This window comes from Octopus bimaculoides, chromosome 20, assembly GCF_046866305.1.
Source record: "Octopus bimaculoides isolate indiv1 chromosome 20, ASM4686630v1, whole genome shotgun sequence".
NCBI classification, from domain to species: Eukaryota; Metazoa; Mollusca; class Cephalopoda; order Octopoda; family Octopodidae; genus Octopus; species Octopus bimaculoides.
In genome coordinates this window covers 1,860,091-1,867,590 of record NC_142947.1, presented here as the reverse complement: position 1 = coordinate 1,867,590, position 7,500 = coordinate 1,860,091, and positions in this window count along the sequence as shown.

Below are 7,500 nucleotides of genomic sequence, written 5' to 3'. Positions count from 1 at the left end.
ACAATGCTTGTGTTAAACACTTCCTTTCACCGTCAAAATGCATAATCAATAAGAAAAAAAATATAAAACTAGATAAATTAACATTATAAGTTATTTAAATATTTAAATGTGATTTCTGATGAAGTTTTGACTAAGCAATACACGCTTACTCCTATCAAATACTGTCTACAAATTCTTTCTGTATATATGCTTACATACAATCATGATTTGTGATGAACTTATAAATAATTATGAATTTATTTTACTACCTATTTCGGAACTTTTATGTAGACTGTTTAAACACAAAGCCCCTCGTAACATTTTCTTATCATTGTCAAAGATTATATTTCTTAACATTTTCTGATTGTCAAAGATTCTATCACTCCATTTTAATACATCTATGTTAACCATATTTTTACACCACAAAGGCTACACAAAGCCTTACATTTTACTTTTGAAAATATTTTTTAAAAAGAAGTGAAACCTCTCAAGTGAATAAACAACTTTAAAATACCTCTGCATTTTCAAATCCTTTTTCCTATATATTTTTACTCGTGCAGCAACACATTTGTCGCAGTATATTTGTGGCCTAAAGAATCCAATCTACAAATAGAAATAGAAGCTAAATAACAACGAATAGTACCGCAGACAATACATCTGGAAAGCTTCAAGAAACGCATCGCAGAAAATATAATAATTATGCATGCTTAATAAGAAGATTGAGATTGTCTCATTGGGTCGGCACCAAAATAACTTTATATTTAAGCGTGCGTCTCAATTTTTCTAGAAATGCAATATTGAAAAATGATAGGGTAGAAACAGTATTGCATAATTTTAGATTTAAAGTAATAACAAGAAAAAATGAGGTTTCTCGAACACAAAGCAGGAATCATTGTTCTTACAGAGTGAACGCTAATATGAAAATGGTTCGACTAATAAAATATTAGATAACACGCACAAAGAAATATAAACATTTGATAATGTCGTAGACGTACTTGAAGTAGTGTAGTGAGAGTAATTCTGGACGTTTTTAATTTATGTGTGTGTGTATATAATGTACATACATATACATTCATACATACATGGTTACATATGTATATATATATATATATATATATATATATATATATATATATATATATATATATATATATATATATATATATATATGCATGTGTATATATATATATATATATATATATATATATACATACGTATGTATAAATACATTTATATATATATATCTGTATATATATATATTATATATATGTACATATATACGTACATATATATATATGCTTGTATGTATACATTTGTGTTTATGTGCATATGTATATATATCTGTGTGTGTGTGTGTGTGTGTTTGTGTGTGGGTGTGTATTTAAATGAGTATGTACGCGTATGCAATTATATGCATGCACACACACACACACACACACACACACACACACACACACACACACACACACATATATATATATATATATGTATATGTATGTATATATATACATATATACATACAGATATTTGCCATGTGGTTTCATTTGTAATAATTTGTTTATGTCTTGCATAACTGTGGTGGGGAGATGGCGTACATGGACAAAAGAACACCACCATTTGCTGCAAGAAACTCACTTGTGGGAAATACGATCACTTCAAAATTTCTTATTTTCTCATTTCCTTTCCACATAAAAAATTAAAGAAACAACAACAAACCTCTACCTACTCTCGGGCTTAAAACATCCAAGTGCTTATTTTTTTATATTTTCTCCTTGCATACAATATCAAATGAATATTTAAATATACCTTTTCTCTTCCAATACTGAGAATGTGTTGACAATGCTCGTTTCAATACATGCACATATATATTGTCTCTTTCCATAAATATTTCTTCGTAACATTTAAAGAAACAACATAATAAATGTGTTATCTGGCGCTGTTGAATTTTGTTTTATATTTTCTATATGTCTCTAGTTCATCTGTTCTCTGCATTTCTTCGTTCTAATTCTATTACCAATAGTATTTTATTTTCTTCTCTACTCCAAGAAAATATTGCGCGCATGTTTTTCTTTTAAATTCTCGCTTTCTGTTACACTTTTGTTAATCTACGAATATATTAAACATAAAAATACTTATAGATATGTTTTTGTGAGAGAAAAAGGCATCGTCATTTTTTTATCTTTTAGAAATTATTTTCAACATAATCTTCGTTGTTATTGTTGCTGTTGTTGTTACTATTATTATTATTATTATTATTATTATTATTATTATTATTATTATTATTATTATTATTATTATTATTATTATTATTATTATTATTATTATTGTTGTTGTTGTTGTTGTTGTTGTTGTTGTCGCTGCTGTCGCTTCTGTTGTTGTTGTTAATACTATTGTTATTTCACATCCATTATTTCTCCTGCATTATGTAGATTCGGATTCTGTGAAAATCTTGACAATGTTCATATAAACATAATCATGCCATACTATACGTATATATGTATGTATACATATATGTATGTATGTATGTATGTATGTATGTATGTATGTATGTATGTATCTATCTATCTATCTATCTATCTACCTACCTATCTATCTGTCTGTCTGTCTGCCTATGTATGTATATACGTGTGTGAGTATAAATATATTTGTAATTATATATATTTGCATACTTGTGTATATTTTTGTAACTGTATGCACACACACACACACATATATATATATATATACACACATACACACACAGGTATGTATACTTAAATAATATAATATAATATAGTATATAAATATATGCATATATTCATATGTTTATATGTGTGTGCCCGTGTGCGTATTTTTACTGTGTATATTGGTATATATGTGCGCATATAAGTATGTGCATACATGTAAGTAGGCACACTTACTGAAATCTATACATCTTATATATATATATATAAATTTAATTAGAAGTTGTGTTAACATCATGACTTTCCTAGTCTGGTAATCGAAACGACGGACTTTCGATCCTGACTGCAATGACAACATTATGTCACGTGCCTTTGCTATAGAAGTCCATTGATATCCGAATAACGTGCAAATATCTACGTGAAATGTGCGTGGTGTTTATGTGGCAAGTTGGCATTTAATTCAAATGTGATATGGGGGACGACATATATATAATTTGTATCTCTACAATGAAGGAAATTTGTGCAGGTGGTAACTTAGCGTCTTCTTGAGTTTACAATCAATAATTCAGAGCAAACATCCTGAATGATGTTTTATTGCCGGCACACGTAGTAAATTAAACGGTTCTGTGTAGTCCGACGATCCCTCCGGCCATTTTGGCAATTTCTGCATTTTCATACACGTTCAGTTGTCATGAATTTATCTTTCCATTTGGCATACTGAGAACGAGAGAGAGAAAGAGAAAATAATGTGCGAGGGAGAAATATATATATATATATATATATATACATATATATATATATATATATATATATATATATATATATATATATATATATATATATATATATATATATATATATATATATATATATATATATATATATATATATATATATATATATATATATGTATATATATATATATATATATATATATATATATATATATATATATATATATATATATATATATATATATATATATATATGTATATATATATATATATGTATATATATGTATATATATATATATATATATATATATATATATATATATATATATATATATATATATATATATATATATATAGAGAGAGAGAGAGAGAGAGAGAGAATGGTGTGTGTATGTGAGAGAGAGAGAGAGAATGGTGCAAGAGGGAGTAAAAGAGAGTGTCTGATGTGCTCGCACATATTCTCATACGCTAGTTTAATTTATTAAGGTCATTGTCAAAATTGAAAGGTAAGGCATTTTCTGGAGAAAATATAGGAAACATTTTACATGGGACACCAAGCAAGACCTATAGGAAGCAATGAGTGTAAATCTATGTAGTCTTTTTGACTTTCTAGAAATAGCAGCCACACACACACTCGGCTACACTAAATCACCTTTGAATCAAGAAAGGATGTTGTAAATTATGACAGATATATAGAGTGATATTTTCACGAGTTAGTACGTATGGTGAGAACACCCATCCTTGTATTATGAAATTTTTGATTTCTGCTGAATCTGTCAATTCCTGGGTCACTTCAGTGGTTGCCTTTTGGCTTCAGTATAACTCACAAATTAGCGGTGATCTGGAAGAATTATTTGCTTGCCGGGCAAAATGCTGGGTCATTCATTTTCCAGGATATGAAACGCTGCAGTATTGAAAAATCCGAAGAGACGTATCTGGAACGAAGTCCAAAACACATTCATATTTTGGACCTTGAATGAGACACGAATCATTTCTCAAGAGCAACCTGATAGAAAGTGCCGTGGAGAAGAAAACAAGAGGCGTTTGAAAGACATCAAAGGAATGGAGTGGAAACAAGAGTCTGTCTGCATGCATGCATGCAGCACAGTACATAGGTAACTGGCGAGTGTTCGCAAACTGACCCCTGGCCATAAGAAGGACACCTGCCTGGCAAGGATTTTCGCGGAAAAGAGTCACAATACGATCATTTCAAGATTTCTTTCGTTTCCACGTTTCCACATATTTTCCGCATATTTCCCCACGCATATTCATTTTTCACATTCCGAACGGTGAAAGAAAACTAATCGTAACATAGATCAATTTAAAAACATTCCTTTTGACCAACGAATCGATGAACAATCACCTTCAACACCCTGACCTCTTTAAAAGTTCAATATAAATCTAAAGAGTTCTTTATATCTTACCAGTTGCTATTATATTCTGAAGAGATCGATATAAAATCGATATCTCAATATAGGGTATAATTGATTCATTAGCTTTTCTTTCCCGACTGCTCATGGTTTTTCTGTTCCGGGAGATCTGAAATTCATTAAAACATAATAGTTTAATAATAGTAAGTTCACGCCTGCATTGATTCGTATTTTCGATATTACAAAGTAGATTACATCAATATGTATATATATGAATTATTACGTATGCACGCGCGTATGTATGCGTGGGCGTGTGTATCTTTTTTAGTAAGATAAAAAATTCCAGCATATTCATGATCACACACACACACACACACACACACACACACACACACACACACACACACACACATATATATATAACGGTACACATCACATACACACACACACACACACACACACACTCTCTCTCTCTCTCTCTCTCTCTTACTCTAATCCCCGCCATATATATATATATATATATATATATATATATATATATATACATTCATCTTCCTTGCTCACTATTCCTGAAAGTGTCGAGAGGTTAGAGTTATCAGCCATTTCCACCATAAGCTTCAATCAGAAACGATTATCATTATCCTTTCCATCTGGATTCTCCAAGCGTGACCAACCATCTCGCTTGGATTACAGCCTTGGTGTAATCCTAGGTCTTCTGTCTCTTGACTCGGATGGAATAATTCCTTGCTCGCGATCCTTCCCTGCGACATTCTAATCACATTCTTTTACGTATTTCCAAGACTGCTCAGCGTATGATGTGAATGATATTTGACAGTTATATCCAACAGAGTTAAGCGACTACTTACGCAATCCAAGAACCCGGCTTCGTTCGGTGTCAAGCTACAGAGAGTCCTCCATATCAAATGGTCCGGCTGTACTGATTCCAACGTAAGGTAACACCATTTCTGCAACTGCAAGAACGTAGAATAATCTATGGCATATCTCTTTTCAAACACGAATATAGTTTTTCTTTAAATTCTTATCTTTACTCACTTTCACTGCGAGCTAACAAGTTTCCAACTTCTACAAGGAATATTTCCAAAATCCTAATCTAAAACTACCTTACAGAAACAAGAGCACCTACCGTACAGGTATACTGAAGACACCTTTATTTTTGTATTCAATTTTTTTTTCATCTATTATGCAGATTTTTTTCACACATTTCACTATTTGTGTGTGTGTGTATGTGTATTTTCACACATACACACATACTCACGCACACACACACACACACACACACACACACACGCGCGCACACACACACACACATACACACACACACATATACACACACACACACACACACTGAGATACAGATATACACACATATGCAGAAAATACTCTTTATCTGTACCTATGCATGTGTATATATATATATATATATATATATATATATATATATATATATATATATATATATATATGCATAGCTTTAATACATGAATATAATTACATACACACACACACACACACACACACACACACACACACACACACACACACACACACACGCATGTATAAACATAGATTTCTCTCAATTGTATTTTTTCCCCGGATCTGCGACACTCACCGCCATATTTTCTTTTATCTTCATTTCCGACTTCTTATCTCCGCCACCACCGCTGCCATTCCTTCACACTGTCTCCCTCTCTTCACACAATCAGTTCTTCAACATGGTTCTTTATCTTTCACTCTCTTCTTCATCATCTCTCTGCCTCTCTCTTTTCTTTTCTCGTCATCTTTATACATTTCTTCAACTATCTCTGTACATACATACATACATATATATATGTGAGTGTGTGTGTATATATATATATATATATATATATATATATATATATATATATATATATATATCATATTTTATTACTGTAAGTATATATATATGTTTATGAATAAGCTAAAAGCAGTATACTTGAACACAAGACCACGTGACTACGAAGCAAACATCTTAATCATTCGGCAGTACTACGACTGCAACACACAAAGCAGTTCTTTCATAGACTAAAATTTGCAACAAATTATCATTTTTTTTTTCGATTTAGCCATAGCAAATTTCCAAAATTTGAACTACATTTAGCAACATTTGTTGTTCTTGTGCAAATATTTGTCTCGTCGATCATTAAGGAGAACCTATATTTACTAATTTGGGTCACTTGCATGTTTATTTCAGGAACACGCTGTTCTGTTGACCAGATCAACTGGGACCCTCGCCGTGCCATTTTTGTTTTCTAATTCCACCAAGGCACATGGTTGGAAAATTTGGAGGAGAGGGTGGGTCCATTTAACTTTGACAGGAATTTTATATTGTCGATTCCGGAGAGATGAAAGACAAAATTTTTCCTGGATGGGACTTGACCTCAGAACGTAAAGAGCAAGGCATTCTGTTCAAAGTGTTAACGGTTCCGCCAGTCCACCGCCCTTAAAGTATTTCTAACATCGACAAATGTTGATTAGTTTTTGAACGGCATTTTATTTCATCGACCACAGAGAAGAGATGAAAGGCAAGTTTAACCTCGGCGGGGTTTTGAACACAGAACGCAGAGTAGCACAACTAAATACTGCAGGGCGCATTTTCCCGACGCTCTGACGATTATACCTGCTTGCCGCCAACGAAAATCAATTAAGAAAGGTAGTTTTACATCATTCATAGCAGCTGGTTTGAAACTACGTAGAGCTGTTTGAAACGGCACT